At 44.4% G+C, this 15,170-nt stretch overlaps 1 long non-coding RNA gene across 1 annotated transcript; it reads left to right on the top strand.

Moving 5' to 3' along the window:
- Positions 1-4,778: 4,778 nt before the first annotated feature.
- LOC311438241 lies at positions 4,779-13,941 on the top strand. Its single transcript, XR_014694023.1, has 3 exons — positions 4,779-4,902; positions 11,378-11,505; positions 12,791-13,941. It is a non-coding gene; the product is annotated as an uncharacterized lncRNA (long non-coding RNA).
- Positions 13,942-15,170: the final 1,229 nt, after the last annotated feature.

Genomic DNA, 15,170 nt, shown 5'->3' on the forward strand with positions numbered 1-15,170 from the left:
TACTTTACAAACGCGTTCTTGCTTCTGCGAAATGAAGTGCACGCAACTCCCCGTCCCTTTCACCTCTTCCCGCATTAGCTCATCGCAGAGAGGAAAGGAAAGGAAAGCAAGTGGATGACCGCTGCCTTTAGGCTATGTGTGTGCGTCTGCCTGGGGACCGGAGCTCCAGCCGCCTGCATCTGCACCGCGGGCGGTGCGCGCAGGGCTCGGGGCGCCCGGCGTTCCCCGAGGGGTCCCAGCGGCAGAGGCTGCTTGCAAAGGGAAAGCTCTTACTTTGAAGTTTGGAAGCTCTGCCCGCTGGCCTGTGCCGCCGTTCGGCTGGGGAAACCTTCCACCGGTGCCCACCCGGGGCTGCCCCGGCCGGCGGCGCCACCCAGCCCCAGCGACTGCCCGGTTTTGTCAAACGGGCAAAGTTTTCGCCGGGGCTCGGGTCACTGTTCTCAGGGTGACGGGCCTGATTCTGCCCTCCCGGCCCCGACGGGAGGGTTTTGCCCTGCGTTTCTTCCAAGCAAAGAAATTGTGCTGCCGAGGGCAGCGCACGTCTCGCCTTTCATTTCTGAAATGCGGGGCCCTGCAGGACCGGGCTGGGGTGCAGAAAGCAGCCCCAGAGACCCTCGTCCTTGGCACCCGGCCGATGCCTACCCGGTACGGCTTCATACGCGGGGCCGGGACCCTCGGACTCCCGTCCTGGGGCTGCTCCCAAACGCCCTGACGTGGGGCTAAGGGCGACGGTGTTGCCCCGTCACTGCCACCCACACCACGTTTGTCTCATGGAGTTAGTGGCGGGGTAGTGCGTGGCACCTCCGCGGTAACCCCCCCAAAAAAACGAGGACAGAATGCGGCCGGATCAGTTTGTGTCTTCCCGAAGGCACCGTGCAAGGGCGGGTGTCCCGCACTGGCAACCTCAGGCGTGTCCCGTGCGGCTCTGGCCGGCCCCTGCCTGCCCGGCCCCGGGGGGCTCCCCGCTCCCTGCTGGGGTTTCGTTTGCTGGGGTTTGGCCGGCGGAAAGCAACCCCCGAGGAAGTGATAGGAAAGTTTGGACGCGCTCCCCCCGCGAGGGACAGCCCGGGGCGGGCTGCGGGGTCGGGGCTGCCCCGGGAGGCGGCGGGGCACCCCCGGTGTCTGCCCCCAGATCCGTATCCCCGCGAGCGTCGTGGCGAACCCGGGCTGCCCGCTTTCGGCCCTCTGCTCCCCTTTCCTCTCCTCGCTTTTTAATTGTCCTGCGGAATCTGAAGGGATTATTTTAAAGATAACCCTAGACATGGCATTGTCCCGTGAGGCTCGGGAGGTACTGGAGGGTCGCGACTTTAGTACCCGGCTTCCCAGGGGTGCTGTGCGTGGTGGTGCCGGGGTGATGGGGTGGCAGAGGCAGGGGAAAGGCACGGAGCCATCCCTGGGGGGGGTCGTGTTTGTGCCGTGGGGTCCGGGCACGACCGGGGAGGCTCCGCGGTGGTGGCTGACGGAGGGGGGGGTGCGTGAGTGCGTGTGCGTGTCGGGGGAGGGGGTGTTTGTGTGTCGGTGCATCGCCCTGCTACAATGGCAGCGCAATTATCTAGCCGAAACATTCTCAAACCGCAAAAAAGTTGCAAAATAGATCGACCTCCCTGAGATGAGGAGGAGACAGTTTCAGAGCTGTGCAACCATCGTGCTTTTTTTTTTTTTTTTTTCAATTCGTTTTAAACAAGAGGATCTAGCGAGTGATTCCGATTCAATACACATAATCAGTTTGGAAGTCCTATTTCCATTTGAAAACAGGCCTATTTGCAATCATGAGGGCCGGACATGCTGGAAGATACAGGACGCATTCAGAGTAGGTGGTAGGTGAGAGAATCTACAGACGAGCACCAAATATTTTCTTCCCGCTGCAGACCTTTTTCACGGTGCTTTAATCACGATGTGTTTTTAATCTAATTTCTCTTTGAAAATATGACTTAATTGCTTTAGAAAGCAAGGTTTTGACCTACAGCGAGACTCCCCGTTGGGGAAGGAAAGAAAAAAAAAAAAAGGCAAGAAAAGAATGGTGATTGGAAAAGCATGTTGATTGTCCTATCAGTCTCTTAGGGTTAACAGTCATTTAATCAAGAATACACTGGGTAAATGATTCCGGAGAAAATGGTACCTTGTTTTTGAAGTCGGGCCCGGAGGAAGGACCCTTGCACGGGGGAGCAGAGAGGAGGGAGCACCCGCGGGGCCGAGAGCCCCGTCCCCCGGCAGTATTCCCCGTCCCCCGGCAGCATCCTTGCATCCCGTCCCGCCGCCAGGTTGGGGAAAGGATGCTCGGAAGCCGCCGCAAGGAGCGCGGGGGGAGTTGGAGCCCCAGGGAGGGCAGACCCCCTCTGTCACCTCGACCCCCAGCATTCCTTGCTCCGAGCAGACACCGCACCTCCCCGCCTCTGCCTGCCCTGAAGCATTTTTCTTGTTCCTTAAGTGCCCGGAGCCCCAGAAAGCCGGGAGGCCTACGCGTCCTCCATCGTAATCATCCTGCAGGAGAGGAGCGGGCAGGGAAGTTGAGGCTCTCCTGCGGGTAACCAATAGAGAAATAAAGGCTCTCCCAACACCTCACAGAGCACATTAATTGGCATTTCCGATTTCCCTCATTTACTTGTTTACGTGCCCGTGTGTGCTGCTGACAGCGCGCTATGGCTGCAGGCAGCGTCCCAGCCCCGGTCCCAGCCCTCCACCCGGTTTTCTGCTCGGAGTTTGAAAGCAGCAGCTCGCTTCGTGCAGCTAAATACTCTGGCCCGTCCCAGTCACAGCAGCCCTGCTTTTCCCCGCTCCCACCCTCTGCCACCCAGTTTTTTATTCTCTTCCACTTCAAAGGGCCAAATCAGCTCCTGAGAAGGGCGGAGGGGGGGGGGAGAGAGTAAATAAATAATTATTTGAATAAATAAATCAATGTCGCGGAAAGCCGAATCAGCCCTAGGAGAGGCAGAAACTGTTATTACTGCCTTGCAAACCACCCGCACACCCACGAGGATGACAGGCGGCTCTGTGCCCCGGGCTCGCCCCGCTCCGGGCAGGGCTCACGGTTCTCGCCGCTCCCCGCGCCCCGGTTCCCAGCTCCCTGCCCTCACCCCCCCCCCCCCCCCGGCAAGAAGCGCGTCCCTCGGCGAGATGGAGAGAGGGGGGAGCTTCTCCCGGCTGGGGTCTCCACCTCTCTCCCCACAGGCCCCCAAGGGAGGACTCCACGCTTCCTCCTTCGCACCGGCTAATTAGGTCTGAGCCCTAATTAGGGCTCGGGCCAGACAGTGCGGGAGGCCCCAGAAGGCTGTGACTGGGGCTTTGAAGCCTTGCCTTCCCGGCGCGTGGTATCATAATGACAAATCTCTCCTCTGCCGCCCCCCCTTCCCCAAAAGTGGGCACTGGTTGCCCGTGGGACCCGTCCTGTGTCCAGCCGGGTGCGGGAACTCCTCCAGGCTGGCATCACCAATTTTCCTCCGAAGTACGTTTTTGGGATGGAGGGAGCGGCATGGGCACCCTCTGGGGGGAAGGAGGGAAGGGGCTCCGCCAGCTCCGCATCCTCGGGCCCCCCTCGGCGAGGGATGCGCTGCCTGGGCAGCAGAAGAAACACCACCGTCGCCGTTTCCGACAGACAGCAGGTTCCCCACGCTCCCGGCCTCACCGAGAGCCGATTCTCCCACGCAGATGTCGGGGTGGGCGTGGAGGGTGAAACGGGGAAGAAAGGGGGAGCTGCTCCTCTTAGGGAAAGTTATGTCCCAGCCCAGGCACTGACGGTTTTATTCGCACGAGTTGCCCCACCGGGATCTATGTGCTAGTCACGGAGAGAACGGAGTAGTTTGGGGCTCCACGTGATTTTTTATTATTATTGTTATTATTATTTTTTTTCCCCACTTGGGATAAAAACATCCCAAGGCTCCGAGCAGAAAAAGGATTCCGATCCGAATCCCTTACTATACCACGCTCCTAAAGAGCAGCCAAGTTCAGTGGTGTGGGGCATCAGTATATGGAGACACATTACCCGAATGCTGTTGGGAGTCACGTCTTTACCACGTCGGTAACATAGCCCCGAATCTGAAACAGAGATGTCACCTCCAGGAGTGTCATCTGTTCCGTGAGACAGACTCTAGTCCCCCGGGTCATTTAGGAACACTCCCCCCCAGACACACCCCTCTTCGCTGTGGTGCCCACGACGAATATTTGCACTCCACGAGGGCACCGAAAACTCCACTTTTCATAAACCCCATCAACAAGTGAATCGTGTATTTTATTATCGGTGATTTTCAATGGAGAAATAGAAGGTCTAATCCAATCGCCTTTAGGCAGGCAATATTCCCACTTAACCCAATCGGCGTGTTGCAAGGGGCAGTCCGCAGGACTGCCACCTCATTTCCTTGCAGTACTGGGGTCCAGGCTGGGGAGCTGGGGGCGAGGCAAACATTTGACGAATGATAGTGACCTAAAAATTAGTGTTGCTCCAAGTGCGTGGGAATCATCGGTGTTAACAGAGACCTGCCAAATTGTGACATATGCATTTGCAGCAAGACTCGCGTAGATGTGCCTTTGCAAATGTGTTCGTTCGTATAGAGAAGTATTGACTTTTGTGTTTGTTAATTTGAATTATTCAAAAGTACAATAAAAAGCCTTATTAAATCACTGTGAGATTTTCCGAGAGATGGAAATTATTCATTATATAGCGGGGGGGGGAAGGAGGGGGGGGGGAGAGAGAAGGGGGAGAGAAGGGGAGGGAGCACGATCTCATTAAAAACAAAACTTAGGAGAGGCGAGAAGAGTAGAATATCCTACAAAAGTCTGGTGATTGCTATGTGTCGCTTGCCAACGCACAACGGGACTTTTTATTTCTCTTTATATATCTATTCGTTTCATTTATATATGCCCTCCTGGTCGCTGGTCAAACTGCCGAGGGGATGGAGAAATTTCAAGGTATTTTGGCAAGACACTGCCCGCTGTTCTGGGTGCGTTATTAAATGAGACATACTGGGGAAAAGAGAGAGAGAGAAACGGTACCTGTCTAAATGACTAACATTTTCTTTAAATTTCTCTTGCGTATATTTTAAAGAACAAAGAGATAGATATTTCTTTTGCTCAATGAGTACAAACTAAATAATAAAGAATCTTTAGGAATAACACTAGCAGATTTTATTAAATATTTCGCATACCAAAAATATAGATACCTTTTATATATACTTGTCCTTAACCTTTAAAAGCAACTGCTGTAAATACAAGATCTGTACTTTCTCTAATAGATTTTACTAGGAGCTGGTGACAGAGAACTGATTTCTTTTCTATTAGGCTTTAGTACATCTTTGTTGAAGGCCTGCAGAATGACCACGGATTAGATTTGCATCTCTTAGACTCCCTGTGTGGTCTTTGTAAGAAGCTTGTAACTGTTAAAAATGACTTGTTAGGAAGCGTGTGGGCTCTCATCTCTTTGCTTTTGACAGAATGATTGTGAAATTCAGATTGTTCTTATAGGCTTTAGCCTGCGAATTCCACCTGAACCTTAAGCAATTAGAGCCTAATCTCAGTGCAATCATATTTGAGTTAGGATTTGTTGCACTTTGTTTACTTCAATTAAAAAGCTGCGGAATATTTCGGAGCAGTTTTTCCGTGATATTCTCAAGGCGTGAGCGAATTTTTCCAACCTTGAATTTTCTCAGCACCGCCCCGTTACTCGGCGGCTCGTAGTGCAAACCACTCGTCGGGTTCCGCGGGCAGGACTGAAGAGGAAACAGCAGGAAAGAAAAAACAAGCTGCGATTCTTTGCTGGGCGGAGGGGAGAAGATGTCCGCTGCATCCCCTGCTTCCCACAGCCCGCTGCCGGACCCCTCGCTTAGGAAGCAGGCTCCGGGGCCGGCACCGGCTGGATTTGCAGCGATTTCGGCGGCTGCATTTGCAGTGTTTTGCCGAAGCCCGGGGCAGGTTTGCCGCGAGAGAGCAGCTCCCGCTGCCCACCTCCCACCTCCGGCTGCCTGAGAGCTGGGGCGCGCCGGCCCCGCGGCTGCCGCGCATCGCCCGGGGAGTGCGGCTTCGAAAAAGCGAAAATTATAACCGCGCCACCTGCCTGTAGCTCTCCGATACTCGAAATGTATAGAAAATATAAAGTATTTTTATATTAAATGATGTAAAGGAAAAATATTTACTCTGAGGGATTCCTTTCCCACTCGGGTGCCAAATTTCTGTGCTCAGGTTTCTTATGACCAGCTTCAGAAGGATCAGTTTTACTACTGACATTCACATAATTACGGTTTTCAAGTGCCATCCTTTCACACCAGAAATGTTTTCGTTTATCTGAAACACTTTTTTTCCCCAGTCATTAGGACATTTCAGAAAGTCTTTATCAAGTCGCTGAATCAAGCACGAACCTTCCCCAAACTTCGAGAATTTGGTTTCATCTCCTTTAAAATTTGTGGATGATTTTTTTCTCCCACGTGAGGTATTTGCTATCAATATCCTATGTTAAGGCTGTCCGGGCCCGATCCTGTTCCCACTGAAGTTACGACGCGAGACCTCCTCCGGCTCCCAGCAGAATAGGATCAATCACCTCCATGCTAATAGAGGTTTAATAGCATCGGCACATGCCCAACAACCACCATTATAACCTTGACCCGGTCAGGTGCAATGATATTACTCCTCCTAAAGTTATCCTGCATTTCCTTGGTGACAGCAAACAGCTCTTTATCACCTCTCACTTCCCACAGTAACCCACAGGCAGTGATACCAATAACCCACTGCTCTTTTGTCATTCTTTTCCCTCGGAAGTCTACTCCAGTAACTAATAAAATAATAATAATAGTAATGTGTGCATTTTCTAGATCCACCAGCCTGTACTGCTCAGGACATTTCAGCCCGATTGTGAGGGTTGAAATAAAAAGTCACATTTTTAATAGTGAGCTAGTTACTCGCTGAGTAATCTCTGTCCTGCTGCTGAGTGCGGAACTGAGCACTGGAGTGGAACATCAAGAGCTCCTGTGCGTATCCTGCCCCTCAACCGGGCTTCTAGGCTTGCTCCGTTTGACCTGAAAACCTCTTTTCCACGAGTGTTGAAGTAATCTATCACTTTAAAAACTTTGTTTCAGGGCTGCAAGAGGCACACGAGCTAGACTCTACATTTTATTTTATTCTTATCTTATTCAGAAATGCCAACTTCGGATCAGTCTTTCAGGATTATTTTTAAACTTCAGACTTTAATTCCTTCCTTAAACCTGCAGTGATTTACAGTATGACTTTTCCTTTCAGTTCATAAACACAGACATAATTTTCCCTTAAAAAACTTGAGGTTCGCCATGATATATCTGTAAAATAAAGTACTCTTCATTCCTTTTCTATCACACTATGGAGACACATTTGCCAAATAATCGTTGATCTAAGAAAATAAAATAGTAAAACTCAAGGACACTCTCTGCAGAATGTAGGATGCACCAAATCCACTGATTTTAGTGTAAAAAAAAAATTATTAAAATGATGTCATGCAGGCAAATATGTTCTTTTCCTATAGTCTGAAAGAATGGGCAATTCTTCTTGCCTTAAAAGGCTGTTTTACAGATGAAAGCATCTCAGCCCACAACTTAATCTGTTTTAAATCAGGCTTGAACAGGGTGAATGAGTGATGGAATGACAAGATTTCTGGGGGTCCAAGCATCACACAGTATCTCTCCTGCCCCTCCTCTTTCCTCTGCTTGCAGAGCTTGTGATTGCATGTATGTGGGATTTTCACAGAAAACAGAAGACAGAAGCAGCTGAACAAAGGCAAAGTTACTACAGCAAAGGTTCTGCTTTGACAAAATAAACTGAAATGTACAATATCGTTTATGCTAGATGACCAGAGAAACATTAAAGGAGAAACTAAAGCTAGGAGGTAGAGCTAGTACTTTTCTAAACATATTGGTAAACCTATGCATATATTGAAAAGAAAGAAAAAAAAAAAAAAAAAAAAAAAAAAAAGACAGACAAAAACCTGAGAGAAGCAAGCATTTTATTTCTAGCATTATCTCAAGCAAGATTAGGATAATGAGAAGAGCTGACTTAAGAATGGAGAACAAGCATGAAGAAACAAGACAGAGCAATGCTGGCATGTGCTAAGCTCTGCAAAAACAATGTGGAAGACAAGAACAATAATCCTGTTCTCCAAAGATTCCTCACCCAGTTCTCATTAGAAGCAGGGGGCAGCTGATCAGACAAGTATACAAGTATGCAAGTATACAAGTGAACCAATTCACAGTCTGTCTTGGCAGTTTTGGCAGTCTCTTGTCTCTAAGGGAGGAAAGGTTTTCCAAAGCAGTAATGCAGAAAAGTTCTTTGCTGAAATAAAGAGAGAAGCAAAGGGGCAATGAATGATAAATCTATGAAACATGCTGAGGCTCTTTTGACCTGAAAAGTGAAATAAAACCTGCAACCCTTCCTGGGTTGTAAAGGTCTTTTTAGCTAGAAACAGAGTGGACACAGTGTCATCAAAAACATCTACGGAAAAGTTTGAGATAGAGCTACAAAATATGAAGAATGGACTTTTTTATTGTTGTTTTGTTTATGTTGAAATTACTATGTCACTTCTCTAGTTAACATTTTCAGGGAGCTCAGAAGTGAGAACAGATTTAACTGTTGCAGAGACTAGCAAGGGCCAGTCACAGAAATACTCAACAAAGCTGCATAGAGAATTTTTTGGTATTTCATTGGCTGAACTGAAAACATCTTCTGCCACTCATTTTCAGTAATGATCTACAGCAATAAAAGCCTGGCACTAAAGAAGGGGATAAGGCCTGTGGGGATATATGAGGGTATTACAACATAGTGAAAAATGTCAGTACTACCATGGCTATAGGAAGAAATGGGGATGGTGTGAATGTTCAGTTCACAGATATGGGAACTTTATCCATAAAACAATGGTAAGGCTTAGAGAAAAGGTTATATAGAAAAGGCAGGGTCAAATCAGACCAGTAACTTGTATAACTCTCTATCTTGTCTTCTGTCGATAGCATTACCTACTGCTTCTAAAACAAGGTGCTCAAACTGTGTGAGCATGGACTAATTGCCTCACAAGAGAGCTTTCTGAAGCACATCTGGTGGCTTTTTGAACTTCAATATTGCTTGGACTCTCCCAGGGGTCCAATGAATTACACCACTAAACCATGACATGATCCACCTTTGGCAGTTTAAGCTCCCTCCTTTCCAGAGCTCTTAGACAGGCAGACTCTTTAGGGAAACCTTTGTTCATGGTGTTATATTAATGTTAGAATTGCCCTTTCTCATTGTATTTTGTACCCTGAAATCACTTCCACCACATTCTCCCCAGTTAGTTTCTAATCCAGCCTTTCAGCAGAAGACACAGAGAGTAGGGGGACCAGAAGATGCCCCTCTTCTTCCTGTTGCCTCAGTAAGCAATGCTGTAAGATCTGAAGATCCACTTTTACTTCTTATGTCTTCATTGCTGTTATCTCAGTTTAGAACGTGAGCTACACACCACTGTTTTGAACATGACTGCACAAACATTATTCTAATAGTTAATATGTATCCTGAAACAAAAGAACATCAAGTTTTAAGGAGTCTTTTCACAGTGTGAAGAATAACTTCTGCTTGTATAATTCGCGTAGCAACTGGAAACAAAAATGTGCTGTGATCCAAATTCTTTTCTTTCCTTTCATGACACTCTTAGGAAGGTATTGTGTTTTGTTTTGTTTTGTTTAAATTCATTGTAAATACAACCAGTACCTTCCTTTTTGTTCCCTCTTACACACTCCATTTCTAACCCAATCCAGGAGTGATATTTAAGATATATTTATTTAAGGAATATGAGAGGCTTTTCCAGTATACAAAATCAATGAAGTGTGCTTTTCCAAGGCAGTAGCAAAGAGGTTGAGATGACACAGTCACAGTCTACATGTAACAAAGAAAAGGTTTCCTGTACAAGATTCTTTTTTTATTATTATTATTATTTGGTAGAGAAAAACCATAATGACACCCTACTGTTGAAAGCTTAGGCTAGGTAAAGTTCAGCTGAAATAAGGTGCAAATCTTTAACAGAGAAGGCATAAATGTTGTATGATAGAACCTTCACTATGACTGAAAGATGTAAGTCCTTCTGGAGCTAATCCACTATGACGGAAAGGTATATGTCCTTCTGGAGCTAAATTGGAGTATGGACAGAAACCTGATGCAGAAATTACTGTTTGTGCAGGCAATAAGACAAGAGATCTTCAATGGACCTTTTTTGCCTCTATTTCTGTGACTCTGAAGAATCCTAGAGATAAGTAGCTTTGTCCTTACAAGGACACAGTAGTCTCCTGTTTCAGAAAGAATATTACTGGAGATCAATCGACCACCAAATTGCAAACTTAGCACTGAAAATCCAAGATCTGCATTTATGCTATACCCGACTTGAACTCCATATTTAGAGAAATCTGCAAAGCACTTATCTGCAGAAGACTCTGAGACTTTGAATGGCACCAAATGTTTTCAGCTGAAGAAAAATACTTATGTCCCTATGATAATCTTCAGTATATTTAGCAACATTGCTTCTCTATACTTGTTCTCTGATCCATCTCATATGTATGGTCAACAAGACAGTAAATCAATTTTCCAGCCAACTGCCTTCTCACCAAGAGGCATTATCTTCTCGCCTTAGAGTGTCCTATTAACAAGTCCATCATTACTAGCCACTAGTAGTTCACAGCATGTGAAATCCTGGGGTCTTTCCAACCCCAAGAACCAAACTTGAGTTTCTAAATAAAACGACCCAAACCTGACAGCACAAAGACACATGAAGGTATTGTAAGCCTAATTACCAATGAAAAGTCCACATTAAACAATAATAATAATAATGATGATAATTCATAAAATCCATGCTATTTATTACAGTCAGCAGTTACATGTCTCTAGTGCTCAGTTCTCAGACATGTTCTCTGATGGTCTAGGTCTGTCTGGAGAAAGCAGACACATAATGGAAACACGAGACAGTCTCCATCAATGCCAGGGCTCTTTAGGCATGTGATCCAAGAGGGGTAGCCTCCAGAGAGCTTGTTTATTGTTATCATCACCTGTTTATTGCTAGAATTGATACTTCTCCTGTGCATTGCCACAGCTGCTCTGCTTTTCTTCTCCCTGTGTATTTTCTGTGTGGTTTCTGATCAAACCTCTTCAGTAGGCACTGCAGGTTGAGAGGAAAGGAGAGGGCAGAAGGAGCCAGCTCTGCTGGAAGTTCATGCTGGTGTATCAGGAGCTAACTGGGGCTAAAAAAATCTACTTTGACAGGCTGCTGCAATAAGCCTTCAGCAATACTAGTAGAAGCAGTTCTTCAATCCCAATGCAGTCAGGGAAGGGGGAAATGCCAATTAATCTGAAACACAATTTTCACTTTATCCTTCTGAACTAAGAATCAGACTATTTTTTCTTTGTTTAATTCTAGCTTCACATCCAGAACAAGATTATTGAAATAAGATTTGAAGACTGCTTTTGGGCCTTCTTGTTTGACAGCAGTACTTCCAATAAAGGGATATCTAAAGAAGAGCCATATGGTGCTTTCTAATGGAAAAGGTATGCTTCAAGGCAGAGCACTAGTAGCCCCATGTTATTAAAATAAATAAATAAATAAATAAATAAATAAATAAATAAATAAATAAATAATAAACATGTTTTGGAGGCCCAAGATGTTAGAGATATTTCCTATATAATATTCCTAAGTGATACAGGTGGTATATTCAGACAGTACAGAAAACACAGTCACATTTTTCAATCCCAAGAGTCAACCAAATGTAAATGTATCAAGGAAGACCTATTCAATGCCTTAAGTAAACATGGAGCTGATCATACCTGCTCTTCTGGTTGCAAAGATCATTTCAGTTTTATCTACTTTGTTGTCAAAACCTTAGATGATTATGAGAGGAAGGAGACAGGATGAAAAACACAAACAAACACAAAAAACTCAATGCAGGTGGTAGCAATGGGAACTCAGCTGCAGAGAAAAAGGAAGGTGGAAAAACAAGGGTAAAACATAAGAAAATATAAAAGTGACAGGAAGATATAAAGCAACTGGAATACAGTAGTTGTCCTGTAGTAGAGAATTATTCTTTTGGATTATTGAACATCATAGAAATAGATTTAATGTAAATGGGTCATAGGATATTTATTTATTACAGGCAGTCTCTATTCTCTTTTTAATTCCTGTGAAAACCTCCCATGAAGTGGGATCTTATTGTGTTTTCTTCTGTGGACCAAAAAAGACTGAAAAAACGACTGTGATTGGCACTGGGATGGATCTCTGCTTTCTCCACTGTGTGGATGGCCACTGTCACACATAGGGCCTGCAGTGTTTCCTACTTTCTGGCACAAAGGTGACGATAACATGACATGGAGCTTAACCACCTCACAGCAGTGCCTAAACCCCAGAAAATACCCCAGCCTCATCCAGAGAAAAAGATGGAGAAAAAGAAGTTAGAGAGCAGTGAAGTCACAGACTCAGGACTCCTCTGGATGTCTAGCACAGTGGGGAACTAGAAAGCAGCCTGCCAAACTGTGCAGCTAACATTGCAGTCACAAGTCTCTCCTTCCTCTCTTTGCTCTCAAATCCCTAGAAGCAGCAGGAGCAGCGTAACAGAAACAAAAGATGCAGTATGCTCTCACTGACCCTGAGCCTGAAGAGGCCTCTCAGCTCCAATTCCACTTTATAGAAGTGTGATTTCATAGGGGTCTGAGAATATGTCATGGTTGCTTGACGGGCATGACAGGGGGAGGAGAGAATGGATTGGTGAGCAGCTAGGATCTACCTGCTATTAACATAAAACCTATGCAGTATTTTGTCTGTGATTGATTTTTTCCACAGCCAACAACTGAAAACTTATTCATTCCGGATCCCTAGAAGTTTGTTTTTTGTGTGTTTCATCCAACTATCCATCCTTTGTCCATCCCTCCCCTCCCCACAGCCCTCCCAGGCATCAGAAGAACCTCATGCCCCAGAGGGACAGTGAGTGGTGAACCCAGACTGACTACAAGACATGAACTCAAAAGATGCAAAGTAGGATGTAGCTTCCTTTGCAGACTGTGGAAAAGTTCTCATGTGTTGCAGAGTTGAACTGTTTTTGAATTTAAAATCTTCAGATGACTTGGCTTTGGACCCTCTGTTTTTTTATGAATGTCTTGTTCTGACTCCGCTTCTTAGAGTCAGTGTAGGTATGAATGAAGACCACTTGTAAGAAAAATAAAACAGGACTTTGGAAACAAGGATAAAGGACTTTGGAAGTAGAATGAAGAGGTAAATTTGCAGCTAGTCAGATGACAAATAAAAAGATTTTGTGTGTGTGTAGTCAATGGAATATACAAGATGTTTTTAATAGAACTGTTTAATAGGGGTGGTTCAGTGTATCTCTGCACTGAAATTTCTCTAGATGTTAAAATTCCAATGGCACCAACTAAAGGCAAATAATGTATTCTTGTGTATCTTCAATATTAAAACAATCTGATTTACACAACAAAATGCCTGCTTCTACAGCAATGAAAGAGTTTTTTAGTATTCCTGTTTCTACCACCCTGAACGTATATATCTCTACAGATACACAGATACAAACATAGGATGTAGTGGGTAACAACATTTATGTCTGATTCAAGGTTAGCTTGTATAAGAGGGAAGAAGGGAAAATCAATCTTTGTGTTTCTTTCAGGATTTTCCATGTCTAGGTTTGTTTTCTTTGTATATATTCCTTCTGATATATATGCAATTCTGATCTGAAAATGCAATCACAAAGTAGCATGTTTCATATGTGTACTGTACTAATAGAAGGGCAAAATCATACAATACATTTGTCAAATACTTTATTATTAAATATAAAAAACAACATATATAAAAAACATGTCATAGGAAATATTTCTGGTGTACCTACTAAAAACATTTTAAGAAAAAAGAAAAAGTGTTAAAGTTGTACAGATATTGAATTCATCTGTTTTTAAGTAAAAAGTCTATTGAACAGCAAAATAAAAGGTATCGTGTAGCGCGTTCCTGCTTAAAACCGAGAACAGTGGAGAATCACAGTTAATTAACTCCAGTCAACATGGGATGCTTTACAATATATCTCACATCAGTTCTTCAGCTGGGCTTTGGAATAAACATTTCATACACTCTGCATGAAGAAAATAACAAGAAAATATGCAGCTTAGCCATACAAAATATAGTATTTCAGACAATATTTCCCAAAATGAGAGATTTAAAATCATTACTGTAAAAACAGAGACTAAAATCACTGAACAGTAGGGCTTGTAATCCTATCTGCTTAGCATTTGGGGGTTTAATATCTGTTCTTAATCATCAGATTGTACGTATTTTTTTAAAAAGATCTTTAACCTTTCTGTATTGATTGTAATTTTTGTGTACTTTAGTTATCTGTTGCACAAGAGAACTGTCTGCTCTATGAAGGCATCATATGAAAATCTCCATTTAATGCATTATAAATAATGAAGTGCTACATTATAATAATTATTTCCATATTAACTGAATGCACAGCTAAGTTACCTGTAGTAAACATCTACACTTTGCTTAATGCCTTTAAATAGCATCTGATTCTCTCTTATTGCAACTATTCAACTGATGTTCTGGCCTGGAGGAGGCTGCAGAGTTTGCTTCTTAAAGATCTGTATAAGGCAAGTGACTTCCCAAGGAGAAGCACCATACTTAATGAATTTTATTTATTCCATTTAAATGTAATTGTGCAACATATGTATTTAAAGGGCTCAGATTCTTTGCACTTCATGCACTTCAAACAGACATGTAAATTTTATTGTTTTTATACCATGTCAGAAATGTACTAACCAGCTTCCATTTTACCCAACAGCTGACATGAACTGTCTGAACAGCTTTCTTTCCAAAGGACTGACTATAATTTCACTTTTGTGGAGAACACCAAAGCTTGTCCATGAATTACTGCTAGTAACTACATCAGAATAAAGTATTTGCGTTATTTTACATTTTGGGATTTACCATTCACTATGTACATATTTATAAATACATACTATTTTTGAGATCAGAGGCTGTGCTTCCAAGCTTGGATGAATGTTTTTAAACCAAGATGTTTATAAGAGAATGCAAAAGATAAATAAATAAATAAATAAATAAATAAATCTTTTGTCTAAAAAGCCATGCTGACTAGAACAGCTTTCTTCTGAACTTTCTGAACCCTGACAGCCTGTTTTCTTCAGACATTGCTTATTATTTT

Source organism: Aythya ferina, assembly GCF_964211825.1.
Source record: "Aythya ferina genome assembly, chromosome: 5".
In the NCBI taxonomy this organism is placed as follows: Eukaryota; Metazoa; Chordata; class Aves; order Anseriformes; family Anatidae; genus Aythya; species Aythya ferina.